The sequence below is a fragment of the Microtus pennsylvanicus genome, chromosome 2, assembly GCF_037038515.1.
Source record: "Microtus pennsylvanicus isolate mMicPen1 chromosome 2, mMicPen1.hap1, whole genome shotgun sequence".
In the NCBI taxonomy this organism is placed as follows: domain Eukaryota; kingdom Metazoa; phylum Chordata; class Mammalia; order Rodentia; family Cricetidae; genus Microtus; species Microtus pennsylvanicus.
In genome coordinates, this window is record NC_134580.1 from 83,327,397 (window position 1) to 83,339,336 (window position 11,940).

The following is an 11,940-nucleotide window of genomic DNA, read 5'->3' on the forward strand; positions in this document are numbered from 1 at the left end:
TTGTCATCCGGGTAGAATATCCTGGACAAGAGGAAATGGAAAATATTCACTTAATATCAAGCAACAACAGAGAAGAAACAGGTCTAGAGGTGGGGACGCTCTAGCAATAGCTTTGAAAATTATGCCACCATGTGGAAATCAGCTGGCCCATCTAAGAGGAAGCAAGCATGCATGTGACAAAGAGTATTTTGCTGTGCATAATTTTAATTTAATAATTGCTTCCATCGCTACAGGCTTTCTTTCTCAAACACTAACTCTTGCCTAAGTCAACTGTTCTCATTTTCGTTTTTCCCTCAGGAAATACGAATGCTGACTCTGACATCCGAAGCAATGTTTGGGATGAACCACTCTGTAGTGTCCGAGTTTGTGTTCCTCGGGATGACCAATGTATGGGAGATTCAACTTTTTCTTTTCGTCTTCACCTTCTTGTTCTACCTGGCGAGCATGTTCGGCAACCTTGTCATTGTGCTCACTGTAACCTTGGATGCCCATCTAAAGTCCCCCCCTGTACTTTCTCTTGGCTAATCTCTCGGTCATTGACATGATATTCTGCTCAATTACAGCTCCCAAGATGATCTGTGACATTTTCAAGAACCACAAAACCATCTCCTTCTGGGGCTGTATCACTCAGATTTTCTTCAGTCATGCAGTTGGGGGCACTGAGATGGTGCTGCTCATAGCCATGGCTTTTGACAGGTATGTGGCCATATGTAAGCCTCTGCACTACCTGATCATCATGAGCCCACGAGTGTGTCTGTTCTTTTTAGTCACTTCCTGGGTCATTGGCCTCACTCACTCAGTGGTACAATTGGTGTTTGTGGTAGGCTTGCCTTTCTGTGGTCCTGATACACTGGACAGTTTTTATTGTGACCTCCCCCGACTCCTGCGACTTGCCTGCATGAACACTCAAGAGCTTGAGCTCATGGTAACTGTCAATAGTGGCCTCATTTCTGTGGGCTCCTTTCTCTTACTGGTGATTTCCTACATTTTCATTCTGTTCACTGTTTGGAAACATTCTGCTGGCGGATTGTCTAAGGCCCTCTCAACTCTTTCAGCCAATGTCACTGTGGTCATCTTATTCTTTGGGCCACTGATGTTTTTCTATACGTGGCCTTCACCAACCTCACACCTGGATAAATATCTTGCTATTTTTGATGCGTTTATCACTCCCTTTTTGAACCCAGTCATCTATACATTCAGGAACAAAGACATGAAAGTGGCAATGGGGAGAGTGTGGGGCTATCTTAGGCACTACAGGAAAATGTCATAAAAGGTTTGCAGGAAAGGTCCCATGAAATGTCAGGGGCATCCCTAAGATTTGTACAATGTGTGCACCATTCCTAGCAATATCATACATCGTGATGAGCCAGGGGTTCAACACCTAGATTATATGCTCTCACTGATGAAAATGCAATAACTTGAGGTTGACACCAGGAAGAACTGCTACCTGAAAGAAAACGTCAAGATGGGCTACCACTTTGAACTTCTAGCATCTTCTTAGTTAGCATCGAAAATAAGCTCCTGACACAGAAAGATCAAAAGCTAAAACTTACCTGTTTTTACCAAAATTTATTCTAGTCATGCACTAAGGTTTCAGGAGTGCTTGAAGAAAATAGTACCATTGGTATAGGTTGAGCAAGTGATACATTTAAAAACTGAACTACAGATCCCACTAGAAGAGGGTCACATAGCTGGGCGGTGGTGGCGCATGCCTTTAATCCCAGCACTCGGGAGGCAGAGGCAGCTGGATCTCTGTGAGGTCAAGGCCAGCCTGGTCTACAAGAGCTAGTTCCAGGACAGGAACCAGAAAAGCTACGGAGAAACCCTGTCTCGAAAATCAAAAGAAGAAGAAGAAAAAGAAGGAGGAGGAGGAGGAGGAGGAGGAGGAGGAGGAGGAGGAGGAGGAGGAGGAAGAGGGTCACATAGAAGAAATTATCATAAAACATGAGTTCATCAGCACAGGAACAAACTAGACCCTCTGAATGTGGGTGACAGTTGTATGAGTGGGGCAGACTGCGAGGCCACTGGCCGTGGCACCAGGATTTATCCCTACTGCTTGTACTGGCTTTTGGGGAATCCATTCTCTTTGGATAGATACCTTGCTCAGCCTAGATATAGTAGGGAGGGCCTTGGACCTTCTCCTAGGCAATGGGCCTTACCCTCTCTGAGGAGTGGAGGGGGAAGGAGGGAGAGGGAATGGGAGAAGGGGAGGGAGTAGGAACTGGGATTGGTATGTAAAATGAGAAAAGGTATTTTGTTTTCTTTTTTAAAAAAATAAAATAACTCACAACAAAAAATATGAGTTCATTTCAAAGCCTAGCCTAATGGTATATGTGGTGAGCAAGAAATTTACTACACTCAACTGTTATTTTTGACGACTCCTTTAAATCATTATTTGCTGTTTGGTAAAATTTGTTTCAGAATTGGAAGGGAAACTACTTATAAAATGAGAGTTGATTCCTTTTTTTCCCCCAAGGGCTAATAAATCCCTTGACACAATCAGCACTGGTGTGGAGGAGTGTTTGTTGGTGGGAGTCTGTGTGTGTCCTGAGGTGTGTTTAGACCTGCTCCTATGGGATTTCATGAAGTTACGTGAGATCTTACTAAATGTCCACTAGGGGGCAGTCACTGACAGCAGGGAAGCGCTTTTTACAATCAGGACTACTTCAGAGTGGGAGAGACAGCTAATGTACATACTGAATATGTTCAGGTTATGAAATAGATGTATATTTATTTTAACTCATATCTTGATTAATGTATTTTAAACCTTGCCATACATTAAGACAGCTTTATGCTTAAATACTATAGAATAATGAATAAAATTTTCTTATAAAACTAAACTATAAATAAATGTAATTATTTTCTTGGAATGAGAGACATATCTCAGTGGTATAACTTTCCCAGCATGTAGGAGGTCCTGGATTTGGTTCCTAACACCACAAGAGAAAAATTAAAAAGCCTTACTTTGAGATCTTGCTAGAGCTATGAAATGTATTTATAAAATAGACATCTTTATAATTTATTAATCCTTATATTTAAATTTAAGCATGCCTCTTTGTTACTAGTTTTGGCAAAAATATTATTGAGATTTTCTTCATATTTTCCTAATTCTTTTTAGCATAATTACATAATTTGCAACCAGAACATTGTATTAAAAGGAAAATCCATAGAGTATAGTGGCCCACGTGTGTAATCTTGGAAACTGGGGTGGGGGCTGAGGCATGAGGATTGCTGTGAGTCTGCAGCCCATCTACACTATAGACAGTACAAGTTCAGACCAGACATGGTGGTGTACATCTTTAATCCCAGCACTTGGGAAGCAGAAGCAGACAGATATCTTTTTAAGCCAGGAACCATAACAGCATTCAGTCACTGAACATTGTATAAAAAAATAACATACAGAATGTAGTAACGATGGCAATCACTATCCAAGGATGAATTAACTGCTCCTCGTTATTTTCAGAATCTTCGGAGCCAGGGTTTCATAGAAAGAATTGACAACCCTAAAAAACAGAGTCCTTCAGAAGGCATTTCACAGCTCATCTTTTCCCAAAAAATTAAGTGGAGAACAGCAGAGGGAGGTATTCACCTTGATATCAGACATACACAGGCACGCGTGCACATGCACACACAGATATGTGCATACACACACACAATAAGAAATAAAAATAAACAATATAAGGATCACCTAACCATTTTAGTCACAGAGAGTAGACCCGTTTTCCATGCCTAGCTCTCCGTGACTATTTATTGATATAACCTCAGCCTTAATTGAGTTATACAAACAAAGGCATCTAAGAATTTAAGGAGTGGCAAGTTGGGAAGTAGAGAGTCATGTTTCCTAAATTCAACACAGGAAAATTTGCTGCAGAATGGAAACATGTTCAAATAAAGTCATTTATTTTTGTCTTCTGTACACAGTCACTCCCACTACATTCTGGAGTGTTTTGCTGGTGTGTCTTGGGTGGCTGTGTTTTATTTATTTATTTTATTGTGCTATACATTTTTACCCACTCCCTCCTTCCCCCTCCCTTTCTACCCTCTCTGATGACTCCCACACTCCAAATTTATCCAGAAGATCTTGTATTTTTCTCCTTCCTATTTAGATCCCTGTATGTCTCTATTATGGTTCTCTTCATTGTCTAGTTTTTTTGGGGGTTGTGAACTATAGACTGGTTTTTCTTTGCTTTATATCTAAAAGCCACTTATGTGTGAATACATATTATATTTGTCTTCCTGGGTCTGGGTTACCTCACTCAATATGTTTTTTTCCTAGATCCATTCATTTGCCTGAAATTTTCAAGATGTCATCATTTTTGACTGCTGTGTAGTACTCCATTGTGTAAATTACCAAATTTTCTTTATCCATTCTTCGGTGGAGAAACATTTAGGGTTGCTGAGTTTTATAGTTATATCATTAACAAGAGAAGAGTTTTTATTTTGAATAATTGCTGGTTTTATATAGTATTAATTACGTTGCAATCCTAATAACATCAAACTTCTACTATACTTTTCTTTTTTTTGGCTACTATCCCATTCATAATGATACATTTTTTTAAACATATGAACTATTTTCCTCACCAATACCATCCATTTCCTCACCACTGCTCCTCAGCACCAATTACAATGAGATAATTAGGACTTCTTTCTCCACCCTCTCCCACTGGAAACAAACCATTCGATTATTTTTATCTTTCTGGAAATGCTCCTGGCTTTATTTATTGTGACACATGAACCTACCCTCCTGGTTTTCCCATTGTGTTTTCCACCTCATCACCTTCTGTGAGTGCTTAACCTACCCTTCTAGCCTCAGATTTGTGTCTTTCTTCAAACCAGTTCCTACACAGCCCAGCTTTAGGCCATTAGCTCTACAAGTTAAAAACTCATCTGAGTCTTTCTGGTGTCTCACATGGTGGCTAGTAAGACAATTTCTTCAGGGGCTTTGGAACTAGGAATGCTTCTGCTCTGATTTCTATTGCTGTGTTTTGTTTTCCTTTGCTTCTGCAGTGCTGGAGATCAAGCCAGACCTCATACACAATAAGCAAGTGCTCTATAGCTCAGCTACCTCCAAAATATTTCCAATCTTCTCTACCAAGAACTTCTTTAGTAGAGGATACTAGAACTTAAATGATTGTTATTCCTAATTGCTTACAGACTGTAAAAAATTATTCCATCTCTCTTGTTGAAAAGTAGTCTAAGAAAAGTGATATATGTTTCACAGATTTTTTTTTCAATTACTCAAAGGCCAGAGAGATGACCAGATGTTCGGGAACTTGACACCAAACTGGAAGACCAGAGGTCCTGCCTGAATTCAATCCCTGGGTCCCACATGGTAGCAGGAGATACCTGGTCACAAAAGTTTTCTTCTGACCACCAATATCCACCACGGCACCCGCACATTTACATACACTCACATATATCAAATAAATGACATAAATTTGTTTTAAAATAAAATTAATAAAAGACTTGAAGACATCAAATGAGCAGCCTTATTTTGCACCCCTGACTGTTAAATCCAATCCCAATTCCTGCAATCAATTTTTAAAGTAAGTGAATAAGGAAAAGTATCTGAAAGAAATGCCATAAACTTTAGCAGTGACACCAGCAATGATCTCTCGTGTAGAATCTATTTTCATTTAGTGACATGCATACATGAGACACAATTCATGATCTTTTACTATTCCTTTCACTAATTTGAGCTACTTAACCTCTTCATGCACAAAGTCTAGCATCCTGCATGAAGGAGGGGTTAAAATGTCTAAAACTCCCTTTTGACCTAGACCAGTGGTTCTCAACCTGTGGGTCACAAACCTCTATCTCCAAAAATATTTGCTTTAAAACTCATAACAGTATCAAAATTACAGTTACGAAGAAGCAACAAAAGTAATTTTATGGTTGTGGGTCATCACAACAAGAGGAACTATATCAAAGACCACAGCATTAGGAAGGTTGAGAACCACTGACCTAGACACACAACAGTTTCTTAAAGCCTCCCTCTCCCAAGTGCTGACATTATAGGCATGAGCGATCACATGTGGCTCTTCAATGGTGTGTTTTAAATGCTAGAAGAAAATACCAAAGTGATAAACTTAACATGCTAGAAGAAATTATCAAAGTGATTAGCTCGCAAAAATAGAAATAGAAATTTAGTCGATAAAAAATACATTAAATACATATTATATTCTACTTTTTCTTCCAGGAAATTTTGAAAAATAGTTTCTAATGTTCAGTCTAATAGTAAGAAGGAACAGGGGAGCTGGCACACGCCTTTAATCCCAGCACTCAGGGAGACAGAGACAAGTGGACCTCTGTGAGCTCCAGGCCAATCTGGTCTATAAAATAAGTTCCAGGCCAGCCAGGACTGTTACACAGAAAAACCCTGTCTCAAAAAATCAGAAAGAAGGAGGAGGAGGAACATGGATCTTTTAAGCACAGTTGGGTATGCTACTGCTATTGCCCTGGCTTGCCCCTTGGGGGTTGCAGGTAAGTCTCTACTATTGAGACATCATACATTTCTGACACAGGACTCAGATTAGAGCTGGATCTAACCTGACAGCCTCCTTCCTGTGCCCTGGCTTCCACAGTCCTGGAAGGTGCTAGGCAAGCTGCCAAAGGAGGGAAACGAACAGTAGTCCTAACCAGGTATGATGCCTTTGACCATAACACTGATCAGCACGTAAAGGCATCCCTAAATTGCAGCGGTGGCTCTCATATTCTGGCAGCAACCAACAGCTGTCTAATTGTACCTAAAGCCTGTTCAGGAGGAGGAACCTCATGCCAGATACTGTAATCCTAGCCAGCTGAGCAAGGCCAGTGAGGTCGTGAATCTTGAGAAGAACCCACTACAGTTCTTTACTAGGCCAGCATAACTCCTAACTGTGCCCTAAAACTTGTCCTTATAACCACAGGTAAGTATAGCTCTCACCCCTCATCAAAGAAGCTTCTCTTTCCTGTAGATGGAGACCATTGTTTAAAAAGGACAACTGTCACAATGTGGAGAGCAGCTAATAATTGAATGGCTGGCCCCCGTGGCTACCTCTACAACAAAACTGGTGGACCTGTGGCTCAGGGAACATCATAGAGGCTAGTGTGGGAAGATTGCTAGAACCAGAGGACTAGGAAGATCGTGTCTCCTAGACATGACAGGGAAATTACAGCCAGGGCCTTAGGGAGCACATGGGAGAAGTAAGCTCAGCACCATCTTTGTTCCTTACCAGATCTCTGTTGTTCTAACCCCCAACGCTGCTGGAACGCAGTTTTTAAAGGGGGTGAAGTGAATTGAAGGCCTAATCAGTACTTGCTGTAGCGCTGGCCAGTACACATAAAAACCTGTAATTCAGCGATCCAATTTTAGGATGATACTGTGGTTAACACCAAAAGCAATTTTAAGGACTGGATGTGATGGTGTATACCTGTAAGCCCAGCATTCAGGAGGGAGAGGTAGATGGATCTCTGTGAGTTTGAGGATGGCCAAGTCTACATAGTGATCTCCAGAACAGCCAGGGATATGTAAAAGACCATCTTAAAAATATAAAATGGTAATTTTTAAAGATTACTGTTTCTTTTTTCTTATGCAAGGGCAATACACACTGAGGAATGTGGCAGGTGCTGATGCTTTAATGTCTGCTATGCTCATTCATTTTCTCATTTATCACAACTGATTTCACAGTGTCTTACCCAGAGTCTCAAGATTTTTTTAAAAAATCATAAAAATGGACTCAGTCAATTGTATATATAGTTATGCATATACAGATATACAAGTGTATGTAGCAATAATAAAGAAACAGAAGCTAACAGCTAGAGACGTGAGAAGAGTTGAAGGAAGTTTACCTGAGAAGGGGTAGAGGGAAGGAAAGGAGGGAGGAAGGGATGCAATTCTACTTCTGTTTAAAAACACTTTTTTAAACGTGTAAAAATTGCAAATTTCTTCATATTGTGTATCATAAAACCTCATATGAGATGTCCTTCTGTATATGTGTTGCTTTTATTGGCCAATGGTTTAAGAGAGTAAAGCCAGGCAGGAAATCCAAACAGAGATATAGAGAGAAAGTAGGCAGAATCAGGGAGACACCACGTAGCTGCCAAAGGAGAAAGACACCAACCATCAGCCAGAACCTTACCGGTAGGCCACAACCTCATGATAATTCACAGATTAATAGAAATGGGTTAATTTAAAGATTTATTTATTTATTTATTTATTATGTATACAGCATTCTCAGTACTCTGCCTGCATGTATGCCTGGAGGCCAGAAGAGGGTACCAGGACTCAGGACTCAATACAGATGGTTGTGAGCCACCATGTGGTTGCTGGGAATAGAACTCGGGACCTTTGGAAGAGCAGGCAGTGCTCTTAACTGCTGAGCCATCTCTCCAGCCCTGAAATGGGTTAATTTAAGATATAAGAGTTAACTAAAAATATGCATAAGCTATTGGCCAAACAGTGTTGTAATTAATACAGTTTCTGTGTTATTATTTGGGTCTGGGCAGCTGGGAAATGAATGAGCAGTCTCCATCTACAAAAACCAAAACAACATATAAGAAAGGAAATACTTCCTCAGAGTGCAGAATGGTATTATGTAATAGGTCAGTCCAGAGCCCTCTTTATCAAGGAGAGTGTAGAAAAACATAGAAAGAGTTTCATATTAACAAATTTTATTGCAACACATTATATTAAAATAATACATCTTACTTGGTTATGAATAGAAAACACATTAAGAAAATGTTGTGTGTTATCAATTTAACTAGTAAGTAAAGCCTGTGTCGGGCTGTGTGTCTTTAGATTCTTATCTGTAACTTAGGAAACATTAGAGACAATTGTCTTTGCTGATACCATACTCTTAAAACAGATTCTTGTATATCCTTCTCACTGCTGCCTTCATCTCTTTGTTCCTAAAGGTATATATTACAGGGTTCAGAAGTGGGGTAATTATTACATCAAGAATGGCAGGGAATTTATCTACAGGCACTGTGAGAAAAGGCCATAAATACAAAAAGGTACATGGGCCAAAAAGCAATACCACCGTTGTGACATGAGCTGACAATGTAGAGAGAGCCTTGGATGAGCTTCCAGAAGAATGTTGCCAAACAGTGACCAGCATAAAGACATAGGAGATCATCAAAGTGATAAAAGTTCCTAGAGACATGGAGCAGTGACCATGAGATCCAACCTGTATGTGACTGTGCAGGCAAGCTTAATAAACCAAGGAAGATCACAGTAAACGCTGTCTACTTCACTGTGGCCACAGAACTGAAGGTTTGCAACAAATACAATTTGGATCATTAAATACATGATTCCAGTGGTCCCAGCCACTGCTAAGAGTGAAACGCATGTCCTCGGGCTCGTGATAGTCTGATAATAGAGGGGCTTACAGATGGCGATGTAGCAGTCACAGGCCATAGCTATGAGCAGCATCAACTCTGTTCCTCCACTGATGTAATGAAGAGCATCTGGGTGATGCAACCTTGAAGGGAAGTTACCTTTCTTTCCTTTATAAGACCAGAAATCATCTTGGGAACTGTAATGGGGGAAACTCACATGTCAGTAAAGGAGAGGCTGACGAGCAGGAAGTACATGCGGGGAATCTAAATGGGGGGTCAGAGATCACAGTGAGTACAACTAAGAAATTCCTAAAATGCCTGCCACATAGAACACATAGCGAAAACCAGAAAGAGGACAGACAGCACATATCTCCAAAGAACTGCGAATCCCTTTAGCACAATTTTAGACGCCACTGAATGATTTTTCTCCTTGCATGGTCTCAGTTACTTCTGACTCCAGATTTTTGCTGAAAGAACAGTAAAATAAGAAAGTAGAATTACTTGATTTTTCATTCAGGGGCCATCAGAGTAGCAGACCCTCTAGGAAATAAATGCCAAGAGATCTCTTACAGGCATTTGACTTACATTATTATATCAGCTTGTACAACAAGTCCATAGTCCCTATCATTGTACCCTGAAGTCTTTAAGATAGGCAGAAAAGAAGAGAGCTCAATTGGGAAGTTGAGCAGAACAAAAATAAAGCAGAACTCAAAGCAAGATCTAGAGTCTGCAAGGACAGACAGAAGCTTAATCTTATTAGATTAGCTCGTATTGGCAAAATATAGGAAAACTCAAATTTGTAGGTTAGGTGTTTATAGAGCCAAGAAGCAAACTGAATACAACCATTAGCAGAAATGTCCTATGTAGAATTCCTGGTAGGTGGTCATCCATGATCAACTCTATTGATGGGGAACAAACTAGCTGCTGATTTAGCACACCTATGGTTGGACAAGTGTATTATAATTTCTTCCATCTAAAGAAAAGTCTGTTTTCATTAACTTTCAATCATAGGTCTACTTTTGCAATTTGAAATCAAGCAGAACTAACCAAATCCATCTTGCATATGCCAACCTTTCAAATATTTAAAGCTATCTTTTATATCTAGCCAATATCACTTTTCCACAAGAAAAATATGTTTTTTTTTTAAATTCTGTCACATAACATTAGACTTTGCTTGAAATCCTGATTATATTCATGCTTTGTTGTTTGTTTAGGGGAAGGGAGAGGGTTTTTTATTCCATGTACTGTATTGGGATGCTGGTAGCTGTCTAGCCAGTGTTCGGTATAGAACTATATGTATATGTGTGTATATTTATTATTTTCATATAATTTGCAAGACAGAGATCAGTAATGAACTATCAATGTGAAATAAGATGTTCTCCTTGTACTTGAATCAAAACTGCAATTCCAAGCCAGGCAGCGTGGTGCACACCTTTCATCCCAGCACGAGCAGATCTCTGTGAGTTCAAGGCCAGCCTGGCCCACAAAGAGAGTTCTAAGACAACCAGGACTGTTACACAGAGAAACTCTGTCTCAAAAAAAAAACCAACCAACCAACCAAACAAACAAACAAACCCTGCAATTCCAGCTGAGGTGTAGTTGGGAGTTTTGTTTGTGGTTTTGTTTTTGTTTTTAAAACAGGGTCTCTACTATGGGTCTGTAGGCTCAATATAGATGCCACAATGTTACAGAAGAACCCTGGGTAACTGTCCAGGCAGTGAGATGTCTCTGTTAATTGTAGAGTTTTGAAAGTTGCTTATAATGTACTTCCTGTTTACTTAGGTAATATTATATCTTTCTGGAGTCTTTCATGGAGTTTAAGAATGATAGTTTTAATTATAAAAGATAAGTTAGATATAAAACTTTACATTCACAAAAATAGGATAAATGATAGAGTATTTTCCTTAAATTGCCAAATGTAAATGGACTAAATATTGTAACTATAATTCTTGCTTGATAATTGTTTTGTTATATGTAATTTTACTATGTTAAAGGTAAAACCTTTTTTTATGGGAGGTGACATGGGATTCCCCTCTGTATGCTGTAAATATGTTTTATTACCACTGGTTAATAAAGAAGCTGCTCTGGGCCTATGATAGGGCAGAATATAGTCAGGCAGGAAATCCAAACAGAGATGGAGAGAGAGAGAGAGAGTTAGCAGAATCAGAAAGATGCCATGTAGTTTGCCGAAGGAGACAGATGCTCTTTGTAAACCACAAGCCTTGTGATAATATACAAAATTATAGTAATGGGTTAATCTAAGATGTAAGAGTTAGTTAATAAGAATCCTGAGCTAATAGGCCAAGCATTGTTGTAATTAACATAGTTTCTGTATGATTGTTTCAGGTCTGGGCAGCCCGAAGATGAACAAGAGGTCTCTGCCTACAAAGGTTCAGGTTCTAGATTTTGAATATAGATTGAGATATAACAAAAAACCACAAAAACCAGGGTCTTACTCTGGCTATACTGGCCTGTAACTCACTATACAGTCCAGACTTGCCTCAAACTCACGGCAATCCTCCTACTTCACCCCCTGAGTGCTGTGGTTAGTAGTATAAGTCATCATGCTCGGTTTTATTATATTCCTCTTGTATAATAGGTTTTAAAGTGCAGTTAAAAAGA

At 39.6% G+C, this 11,940-nt stretch overlaps 1 pseudogene; it reads left to right on the forward strand.

The window, feature by feature from the left end:
- The first annotated feature begins 306 nt into the window (after positions 1–306).
- On the forward strand, positions 307–1,270 carry LOC142844957 (olfactory receptor 4F15-like; annotated as a pseudogene).
- The last annotated feature ends 10,670 nt before the right edge of the window (positions 1,271–11,940 follow it).